Consider the following 12,059-nt stretch of genomic DNA (forward strand, 5'->3'; position numbering starts at 1 on the left):
CAGAAGAGCACAACAAGCTTCTCATTACAGGAATATTAGCCAACAGAAGAATAGTCCGTTTGTGGAGGACCACACCAAGCTTCTTATCACAGGAATGTTAGCCAACAGAAGAATCTTAGAAGTAGCGAGCAGAACAAAGGGAGAACAAAAATCCGGACTACAGAAAGCACAAATGAAGTCAAATTGTCACTGGAGTGGTTAACATAGGAGACTACAACCAACGGTACCTGCTCCACGCTAGCTAACTTGCCCGTAGTTTCACTCGTATAATCTTTCAGTTTAACTTGGCTCAGATTTTCGTCCTTTTACAGCTTATTTCTCGTAGCTCAGTGGCGGAAAACTATACGGCTCTATATCCTTTTCATTGCATTTCTCTATGACTAATATAAAATTCTTGTGCTAATCTACTGTTTCAACTCAGCACTCAAGACGGAGAGATGACAATTTTAGGCCGTTAAACTGAAAAGAGGACGAAGTCACCTCTAATAATCTGTTTATTTTTCTCCGGCCAAGTGGAAAGGATGGAGAATGAGAGACAGACTAGGAGTAGCCTATATGCGTGTGAGGTGGAGGAGTGAATGAAGTGGGGAAGGGGACACAGGATGAAATGGAAAGATGAAGTGGAGAAACAATAGTTTATAAGAAATGGAGGTAGGAGTTGGAGGGAGGGCAGTCTAATGGCAGAGGACAGAGCGACGTGGAGGCGATTAGTTTGTGGCCATACTGAATGGAATTAAGGAGTCTGGAAAAATACAGAAGTTTTTTTTTTTTTTTTTTTCAGATAGTGATCGATGTCACACGGAATATTCATATTTATTCGCAATCTTCACATTGACCTTCCGTGAGTCTCCGTTGGTGGCTGAGACGATACAGCCCTAAGGAGGAGTTGGCTGGCACGGAGTGTAACAGCGCCCACCTCACTACTCGTACTACTTGACCAGCCCCTCCTTCCCACACTTTGGCGAGCTGTGGAGGTGAATATATATATATATATATTATATATATATATATATATATATATATATATATATATATATATATATATATATATATATATATATATATATATGACATCCCTGTCCTTACATCCCGGGGATGAGCTGTTTCTGTGTGGTCCGCAGCCTCCCCATGGTGGCCTCCGATGCTTACGCTACCTTGTGTGTTCGAAACTCACCAAATTAATCACCAAGGGGAGAAAAGAGGGATGTAATGGGGTGTATAAAAGCCCGCGTTGCTTAAGGGCAAAGAAAGGATCCTCTCTTTGGCTCAGTGGTAACGTGCGCGCGTATGATGCGCGGGGGTCCGAGATCGAATCTCGGCTAAACCAGTGATTAATTTGTTAAGTTTCATTTCAGTTACTACAGTGAGAATAGACCAGATTGACATTATAAGTTAGGAAGATCAACCCTATACATGTCAGAAAGAGAAAAGGACCTAGGAGTGATTTTCAATAACAGGCTATCTCCAGATGACCACACCAGTGAGAAGGTGCGTAACATGTATACATTGCTTGCTAATATGAGAATAGCATTCGCATATATGAATGAAGACACGCTGAGAAAGATAATAACATCATTCATCAGACCAACCCTGGAGTATGCATCAGTAATCTAGAGACCTCATCGCAAAAAGCACGTAGATAATATTGAAAACGTAACAAAGGGCAGCTACAAGATGAGTACCAAGCTTAAGGGATCTAAGCTACGAAGAAAGACTAGAAAAAGTGAATCTACCAACACTACATGAGAGAAGGAAAAGAGGAGACATGATTATGCTATATAATTGCATCTCAGGGAAAGAGTAAATAAACATAAATGAATATTTAACCTATGGGGAAGCATCAGCAAGAGGACACTGCAAAAAACTACATAGAAAGGGAGGCGATAAAGACATAAGCAAATTCAGTTTCCCAAACAGGGCAATTAATCAGTGGAATGCACTACCGCATGAAACAGTGTGTGCCAAAACTATTCATAAATTTAAGGATATGTATGATAAAAATGGTTTAATACACGGGACAGTACGAGCTTGACTCATTCCTGTAGAGATACAATTAGGTAAGAACACACACACACACACACACACACACACACACACACACACACACACACACACACACACACACACACACACACACACACACACACACACACACACACACACACACACATAAATATTAAGCTATATTGTGTTCGATTAATCGTTGTGGAAGAGTTATTACAAATTTTCGTAAGCCAACAAGCACGTGACCCGAAGTAGGGCCGATATTGGGGGGAAGGTATAACAAGAGAGTAAAATGTTGTCTGAATCGTAATGGGATTGAGGTGAGATTGGGTAGGCCTGACTCCATTTCGTTAAAACAGTGATGCTCCCGGCACTAGACTGTTTACCAATCCTCACCCAGTCGGCCTCAACAAATCTAACGCACAAACTACAGCGAGTGCCAAACAAAACTCCGTGCACTGTCACCAACGAAAGATACTATTTCAACAAAAGTGCATAAGACCAACACTCACACTATATTAGGCCTATAAATACACGCCTAAGAGGGGCTGCCATAGAAGTGTGGGAGAAATTTAACACAAACAATGAAATAAACTTTAACCATGACACATACCTGGTCAGACTACAATGATTACAGGCATGTAGTGGAAATTAATATGGGTGTGTGAAGAGTGACCATGTTAGTAGGACTTCAGCAGGTAGGGGAGTACGACTGAAGGAGGTAATCAGTGAGTCAGTGTTCGTGTTTATCAAGGTTGTTAACCAATGTGTAGGCTTGCGAAGTCTCAGTAGCAATTTATTGTTCTCAGAAATAATTTGGGTTTTGTGATATTCAGTTCAGACCTTGACTTGGGAGTTTGTGGTAGCTCTACGAGTGAAGGCAAGCCGTCATTTGCACAAGGTGGGTTCATTAGGGTTAAAGCATAAGGTTCCTGAACAGGATGTGAAGCCTTTCCTGATGAGCAAGGAGGAGGCTGAGGAGTGTGTTCGGTGTCACAGAACGTCTCGCCACCGCCACATCCTGAGCCAGCCTGCGACATTTTTCCGCGGGCTGTAACGGGAGAAAAACATGTCATAATGTACATGGTAACGCACTTTACACGCAGCAGTTCCTATACGTCTAGTCAACCTTACCAGACAAACATAGTACCAGGTAATTGTATCTGCAAGGGTAATCTGACAGTTTTATTTGTTACCAGCACATTAACTCCCCCAGTATCCCTGCTTGTCGTAAAAGACGACTAAAAGGGTTGGCGGAGGGTTTGTGCCCCTCCCCGTAAAACAACTAACTAAAAAGACAAACAGGAAGCCTCGGACAAGGACTGACCAAACGATGACGACCCAGGACCGGACAAAGGACTTGGTAATGGCAACATGGAATGTAAGAGGAGCGAATGATGAGGTGAAAGAGAGAGAGATTGTCCAGGTGCTTGAGGGTGCGAAAGTGGATGTATGTGGAATAACTGAAACAAAATGGCGAGGAGAAAGTGTGAGAGAATGGGAGTATGGATGGGGTGTATGTGCAGGAGTAGGTGAGAATGAGAGGGCAAAGAAAGAGTATATATAGTTGTGAGTAAAAGATGGAAGAAGAGCATAAGACAGTATGGATCAGTAGGGTCAAGGATTGTGTGGGTAAAGTTGAAAGTTGGAATAAAAATGTGGGCGATTGTGTGTGTGTATGCGCCAACGCAAGATCGTGCTAGCAGTGTGAGAGAAGAGTTCTGGACAAATGTGGAAGTGTGCATGTAAAAGTTTGGAAGGAATGATCGGTGATATGAATGGTAAAGTAGGGAATGTGAAGGTGGATGGAATAGTTGATGAGTGGGGTGTGCCTGCTGAAATAGATGAGAATGGGAGTGCGTTAGTGGACATTTGTGCTGAGAGGGGGTTGATGATAGCCAATACCCTCTTCAGGCACAAAATGATCCACAGGTATACATGGCGAGTGATGAGAAGGGTGGGTGGTGAATTGAATGAAAGGAAGGCAATGATTGATTATGTGTGTGTGGATGAAAGGATGCGAAGATGTGTAATGGATGCAAGAGCTTATAGAGGTTTGGGGAGTGGAATTCTGACCACTACTTGGTGGTGGCCAGAATTAGGATCCAATTAAGATAGAGAAATAGAAGAAAGGAAAGACGAGAGGAAGGAGTAGTTGCAAGGAGAGTGGCAAGGTTACAAGAGGATGAGAAAAAGGCAGAGTATAAGAGAGAAGTGGAGGAACGATTGGGCAAATATGAATTGGAGCAGATGCGAGACGTGGAAGGAGTGTGCAGGATATTTACAGAAGAAATATGTGCAGCATGTGATGTGGTGTGTGGGAGGAGGAGAAGACGGAGGGGGGTACAAGGAACAGTGTGGTGGACTGAAGAGGTGAGACAGGCTGTGGCACAAAAGAAGAAAGCATACAATGAATGGATGAGAAATAAGGGCGTGGAAGAAGCTGAGAGGCGGAAGAGAGTTATATGTAGAAAGAAAGAGAGAGGTGAAAAGATTAGTAAGAGAGAGTAAGAAGAGAGTGGTTGAGGAATTTGGAAGGAATTTGAGTGTCAAGTGGAGGGACTGTACGAAAATGTTCTGGAAAGAGGTGAAGAGAGTAAGACAGGGCGGAAGTGAGGTTAGCAGGGGAGTGAAAGATAAAAATGGTAGATTACTAGTGGAGAAGGGACAAAAAGTGAGCAGATAGAGAGAACACTTTAAGGAATTGTTGAACATACAGGATGGAAGTAATGCGAGTATTAGTGGCTGGGGAATGGCTGGGAGAAGGAAGGAGGTGAGAAGGCAGGAAGAAATCAGTAGGATAGAAGTTGTGGAAGCAATGAAGAAAGTTAAATTGGGAAGCCCTAGGAATTGATGGAGTGTGTGGTGAAATGCTGAAGCATGGGGGAGAGATAGTAGTAGAATGAATGTGGAAGATGTGTAGATTGGCCTGGGAGGAAGGTAGAGTCCCGGAGGATTGGAAGTCAGGTATAATTATTCCCTTGTACAAAGGAAAAGGGGAAAAGAAGTGTGTGGTAATCATAGAGGCATTTGTCTTCTTAGTATAATAGGAAAAGTGTATGGTAGGATACTTATTGACAGAGTTAGAGAAAGAACAGAGGAATTAGTTGGAGAAGAACAGGGAGGCTTTAGGAGGGGAAGAGGTTGTGTAGATCAGATATTCATTCTTAGATCTTTAGTGGAAAAGTTTCTAGGGAAGGGAAAGAAGTTGTATGCGGCTTTCATGGATTTGGAGAAAGCATATGGCAGGGTGGATAGACAAGGATTATGGAAGTATTAAGAATATATGGAGTAGATGGGAAGTTGTTGAATGCTGTGAAGAGTATGTATGATGGTGCTAAGGCAGCAGTGCGTGTGGATGGTGAACTAAGTAAATTTTTCTCTTTGAAGGTTTTGTTGAAACAGGGATGTGTCATGTCTCCATGGTTGTTCAATCTGTACATGGATGGGGTAATAAAAGAGGTACAATACAAGGTAGGGTAGTGGATGTTGGAGTGGTCCTGGTGAGAGAGGATAGTGTTTGGAAACTCCCTGTACTGTTGTTTGCAGATGATACTGTGTTGTTGAGTGAAGACGAAGGGGAGCTGCAAGGCTTGGTGGATGAGTTTGGGAGAGTGTGTAAGAAACGGAATCTAAAGGTTGAATGTAGGAAAGAGTAAAGTGATGGTCTTTGAGATAGGTGAAGTCAGTGAATGTTCAGCAAGGTTGGATGGTGAGGAATTGGAAAATGTGAGTACATTTAAGTCCTTGGGTTGTGTGATGAGTAAGGATGGAGGTTTGGAGGGTGAAGTGCTTGAAAGGGTACAGCAGGGAAGAAAGGTTGCTGGTTCTTTGAAAGCAGTGATAAGAAATAGGGAAGTGAGCATGGAAGTGAAAAAGTTACTACATGATAGTATTGTGATACCAACTCTAACGTATGGAAGTGAAGCTTGGACGTTGTTGGAAGGACACAAGTCAAGAGTGAGAGCAGTGGAAATGAGTTATTTAAGAGGAGCCTGTGGAGTCACATGGAGAGACAGGCTGACAAATGAGGATATAAAGGAGCGTTGTGGTGTGGATGTGGATGTGATAGGAAGCGTTATGAGGAATACACTGAGGTGGTTTGGCCATGTGGAGAGGATGGAGGGTGAAAGACTGACGAAGAGAGTGTATGTGAGTGAGGTGGAGGGGGGAAGAGGGAGGGGGAGGCCGAGGATGAGATGGAGGGATGAGGTGGAGAGGTATATGAGAGAGGGGGGTGTGAGTTGGGAGCAGGGCAGTGAAATGGCGGGGGACAGGGCGACGTGGAGGCGATTTGTTTGTGGCCACCCCAAACGGGATTGAGGCGTATGGAATAGACAGATAGACATTAACCCGTCTGTGGCTATGTATTGAAAAAATTTTCCTCATGGAATTATTTTCCCCCTTTGGCTTCTTTTCTCACAATGACCTGCTTCCACTGTGTACCAATTTCAGCCATGGACCTTGCTCATGGTGATATTCCTCTTTTAGACCTATTTTTACCTCTGACCCCTCTGATTACAGACCAATAGCTATCACAACGTCTCTTGGTAAATTATTTGAGATTGTAACTATTAATCACATTATTAAACGTCTTGACTCCAACAACATAATTTGTGATAGACGGTATGGTTTTTGCCATGAAAGATTCACTGTTGATATACTCAGTCCCCGGACTCATGCCATACATCAGACAACTGACAAACATGGAGAAACTCATGCAGTAGCCCTTGATATTTCTAAAGCTTTTAACAGAGTGTTGCACCGTTCCCTGCCATCCAAGCTTGTTATGGCCCAGCATCTTTTGTTCCTCTGATTTCCTCATATATTAGCAACAGAAAGATAGAAGTAGATAATGTTTATTCTAATTTCTACTCGAGTGATGCCGACGTGCCACAAGGATCAGTTCTGGCTCCAACCCTATTCCTAATTCATACTAATGATCTCTTATTTGTCACCTATAATCCCATTCACTCATATGCAGATAACTCACCACTTCACAGTAATTCACACATAAACACCCATTCACAAACTGTAATATCTCTAACTCACAAAAATCAAGACTTCTCTAAGCTCACGGAATGGGGACAAAGTAATTTTATACATTACCATTTATTGCTAGGAAAACCAAATATATACAGTTTACTAATAGACAGGTATTGCCTGATTCCTGTATTACCTTTAAGGCTACTAATATACCTGTCTCTAAAAGTTTTGAAATTCTTGGTGTTTCACTTAACAATGGCCTCAGCTGGACATCTCATGTTAGATCACTTGCTAAAACCGGTTCAAAGAAACTGGGATTATTGTACAGAATCCGTAACTTCTTTACTGACGAGCAGTTAGCTATAATTTACAAGAGTCATGTGCACTCTCAGCTGGATTATTGCATACACTTCTGGGATGGATGTGTTGAGGTTGCACTGAAACAACTTGCCAAATTCAGAACAAAGCTATTAGAATTATTAATAACCCTACTATTACAAATGTACAACCTCCCCTACACGTAAGAAGGAATGTTGCCATCCTTTCATTATTTTACAGATACCTCTATGGCAAAGGCTCAAACGAAGTTGCATCCATTGTGTCACCTCTCCACGCCTTCCCTCCTGCTACAAGGGCATCTGGTAGCGCTCATAACTTGACTGTCACACTGTCATATTGCAGAACTCTTGCCTATCAGAATTCTTTTATTTCCAGAATTGCATCTCCTTGGAACTCGCTTCCCTAGAGTGGTTTTCCCCTCAAACTTCAGTCCAACTGTTACATATTTTTTATGAATAGAGGACACCTGTAATCAGGTGTATGGATTTTTTTTTCAGTTGTTTTTCCTTCCTCTGTTCAGTTATTATAAAAATAAAAAATGTACCTACTTTCACGATATGCCTTTTCTAAGGACCTGTTTTTTCATGAACATATTTTATTCCATAGACCTATCATTCCCACAGGCAAAATGCACCTACTTATCCCATCAACCTACCTTCCCCTCATGGACCTATTTTTACATGGGCCAATTGTTTTTCATGAGCATATTTTCCTCCATGAACCAAATATCTCAAAAGATATTTTTTCTCATGGTCCTATTTACCATAAGCCTATATTTCCACATGGACCCATCTTCTCCACGCTAAATCTGCACATGAACATAATTTCTCACATGGCTTTATCATTATCCATTCGACTTATGATCCTACCTGAACCTATTAACCTTGGGATGATATTTTCCATAAACCTATTTTCCCACATGGATCTACTACTACTCTGGACCGATTCACAGCATGGAACTACTTTCCACACATGCCACCCTCCCACCCATACCAGCCTGCCCACACACACAGCCAACCCTGTCCAACCATCTATCCCCTTTGCCTACACACCCACCCATCCCTACCCTCTTACCCACCCCACTCTGTCTGTCAACCCAACCCAACCACCCTGGCCACCCCTCCCACACACTCACCCATCCGCCCATTTGCCTTTCCACCCAGCCATCAACCTCCACCAGCAGGATGACTTGCAACTTTACACACCCACCTGCCTCCCCCCCCCCCAGATACAGGGGCAGGTGCATCTACTTTTAGAATGTCTGTCTATCTATATACTTCTCTCTCTCTCTCTCTCTCTCTCTCTCTCTCTCTCTCTCTCTCTCTCGGCAGATAATATAAAATAAAAATCCTTGTTAACTATCCACACCACTACGATATCTGTGGTAGTGCTCTAACATTCGGCGTTTCCCTGTGGTGACAAAAATACGCCTGCATTATCCACGCTAGCATCCCCCATGATCATTAGCATCATTTCGTAATTCGGCGAGCAAGAGAATTTCACTGTTGGTGTATGAGTGAAGAGTTACAATGAGAGGCCTGGCCTAACCCAGCCCGTCCCGGACAGCCGTCACGCTTTTTAGAGATTAACAACTTTTTAACTAATAAAGCTAGAGCAATTATATTTTCTGTATATTCTAGGTCGATCAATTAAGTTTTGCATTTCATAATTCACAAAACCATTATCGCACTATAATACTACACAATATGGAAGACAGTTTTTTAAAGATTACTTGCTGTTATGTGCGAAAACTGGTACTATAATTCATACCCACAAGCCCTTCCTTTCGCGCAGAATTAAATTGTCTGCAACAATATATCATATAATAATATGAAATGACTGTTAACAATAACCCGCCACAGAATGATATGACTTATACAGTACCGGTATATTACAGAACTGCGTTGTAGGACCTGTATCACGGAATGCTAAGTAATTATATGTCTGTATTATTGAATGACTGGAGGACGAAACAAGATAAACAATTTTAATAAATCAGTCACAAAATTCATGCGCTTTCGTTTATAGGAGAGTGAATATGTGACTGGCATCGTGGAGGAAGTATGTTTAGTGTAACGTGATATAACTGAGCATTACGCAGGTTTTGAATCTGTAGGAACAACTCCATCTTTAGTTTGAGGTCATAACAAGGAAATAACTCGTCATGAAATATGATGGTTTTGGGAAGAGAAGCACTCAATTCAATGGTGTGTGCCGAAATACATACTGTAGTGTAATCCTTTGAAATTAGTGACGTGTTTTGTATTTTATGCTCGCTATTTACAGACAACTTAGTTCAACTTAGGACTGACCTCCAGAAATGAAAGGGTAAATAAGACAGATAACCTCTCAAGTTCGAAAGTTATTGGAAAGATGAATAAAATTGTGTGGCAGCAGCAGAATAAAAAAACAATGTTACAAAATTACAGGGGCTGAAGGTTTATGAGTTTTGACTGAAGACAGGATTAATAACACTGAAGACAGTATCTAATAACAATTTTCAGACTAGTCCCCTGAAATGCCACTATACACTGTTAAAAATCTACCTGTAGCGTTGTTTATGTTCTGGCCTGGAAGGTGGGCGGAGGGAGAGTTGTGCTTCAGTAATAAACAGAGGTAGATCTGGGGTGCAGGGCATGAATGTAGATATGCAGGAATATTAGTTTCCTGCCCTAACGCTTCCATAGTCGTCCTTTTCCTCCCATGCTTTACTGCTACTTAATTGTTTTTGTAGGTCGATGAACTGCTTTATCGGGAATTTCTAACTCTTTGAGAATAACACGTGTAAAAGTAGTAATTACTATATTCTGTAGGGAAAATTCTGTTGGTAAAATGCTCAAAAATACCATTGGGGTATTTTTAAACACTTAAGGACAACACCACCACAGTATAAATGATACTGAAAATAATTAGTTTCATACATTATTATGTATGATTACAGATTGACTTTTCCAAATGTTCCGTAGTTTATTCATTCATCCTATCCCATGTATCTTCCATCCTTCCTTATATATACTTATCAGTCAACCCTACCTTTGTGTCACCCACCCACTTTCACACAACTATCCCCTAAACCATAAACTGGATGGGTGGGAGAGATGACTGTGAGCATCCAGCCACATCACCCGAAATAAAGCCCGTAAATTGCGGTTGGTTGATTGCCGAGGCACTAAAGGTCGTCTTATACGCGGCACTGTCAATTTTATAACAACTCTCGCTTAGCGATTAATTCTGCTGAGAACAACTCACTACTCTCTTGTATGCTTTTGATAAAAAACTATGTTGTCATTAAAAAGATATAAATAATCTACAGGAGACTGGTATGGTGCAATAAGCAAACTAAATTCTTAAGTAAGAGATGGTATGAGGCCTCCTATGCCACCTATAATACAGCCGTAAATGTGATGACATTCACATCAGCAGCGGAAATGGATTGGGTGGATGGCGAGGAGTGAGCCCGATGGGTTATGATCAGAGCAGTACTGGTGGCCTCAAATAATTCATGTTAATCGTTTCATTGTCGAGACAACTCTTCTAATTGATTTAAAATCTGTTAGGCTATATTCGTCTGAAAGTGAGCCATAACAGCCTTCAAGTGTAAATATTCTCTTTATTTTGGCAAATATCGTCCGAGCTTATAAAGATTAAGACATTTCAGAAAGGCCTAAGAGGTGAAGTGTGCAATAATTCTGCCATAAGGGCGCATTAGTTAAGAATTCTATTAGGCACATTCCACAGTGTATAGGGTGGACGAGGAAGAATGAGTGGGATGACGAGTTTGGACAAGGTCAGAAAACCTTGTAAAAAACGTCATTGGAGGTTGACTGGTACTCTATGCAGTCATTTTCATAATAAACACTACATAGAGCCGAAACGGACGGGATGTGCGAAGAGGAGTGGCTGGGATGAGCTGAGTTCGTGGTGGGTGGTGGAAGATGTGGAAGAAAGTAAACGGTGTGAAGATGTGTACAGCAGACATTGTGGTAAGCGAAGGAATGTGGTTGGGGGTGGGTGGGATGGGATAGTGTGGTGACTGATGGTAGCCAGGGTGGGACGAATTCTCCTGTTGAAGTTGAGTGTTGTACGAAGGATGATTTGGGCAGTGAGAAGTGCTCGAATATTTACCTTTTACAATTTTAATCTATTGGGTGGGGCGGGGCGGGTGAACGAGTGGGTGAATGAGAAGGGATAGTGGATGGGTGGACTTGGTGGGCAAGATGAGTTGATGGGCGGGGTGGGTGGGCAGGATGTGCAGAGTGGGTGGGTGTACTGGACTGGTGTGTGAGTGGTGTGCGAGGGCAGGATGGGTGGGGTGAGGTGGGTACTTCAGTGGGCGGACTGGGTGTGGAAGGTGGATAGGTGGGTGATGTGGGTTAGTGGGTTAGTGAGTTGGTGAGTTGTTGGGCTGGGTGGGAGGGCAGGGTATGTGAGGGATGTGAGCAAGGTGAATGGGTGGCTGATTTGATGGGGTTGGTGGGTGAACAGTGTGAAGGGGCACAGTGGAGTGCGTGAAACGGTGGGTGAGCGAGCCGAGTGAATAATGGGTGGGTGAATGGGTGGTGGGTACGAAAGGTGAGGTGGATGGGTGGGCCAGCGGGGTGCATGGGTGGGTAGTGTTGGTTGGTGGGTGAGTGAGTGGGCGGGGTGGGTTGATGGGAAGGGAGGGCTTAGTGGGGTGGGTGGGTGTTCGGATGGATGGACTCTGTGGCTGGTAGGGTTAATAGGTGGGT

The 12,059-nt window shown here is 42.7% G+C and overlaps 1 protein-coding gene and 1 long non-coding RNA gene across 2 annotated transcripts in view; one reads left to right on the plus strand and one right to left on the minus strand.

Annotated features, from left to right (window-relative positions):
- Window positions 1–12,059, plus strand: part of LOC145406007 (uncharacterized) — a 417,004-nt gene that overhangs the window by 259,029 nt on the left and 145,916 nt on the right. The window lies entirely within an intron of this gene.
- Window positions 2,921–12,059, minus strand: part of LOC145406006 (uncharacterized) — a 285,077-nt gene continuing 275,938 nt past the window's right edge. The window contains exon 3 of the long non-coding RNA XR_013898498.1: window positions 2,921–3,055. This is a non-coding gene — a long non-coding RNA (uncharacterized LOC145406006). The remainder of the gene's footprint in view (window positions 3,056–12,059) is intronic.

This window comes from Coenobita brevimanus, chromosome 69, assembly GCF_032717465.1.
Source record: "Coenobita brevimanus isolate Jiangsu-jjx chromosome 69, ASM3271746v2, whole genome shotgun sequence".
Lineage (NCBI taxonomy): Eukaryota > Metazoa > Arthropoda > Malacostraca > Decapoda > Coenobitidae > Coenobita > Coenobita brevimanus.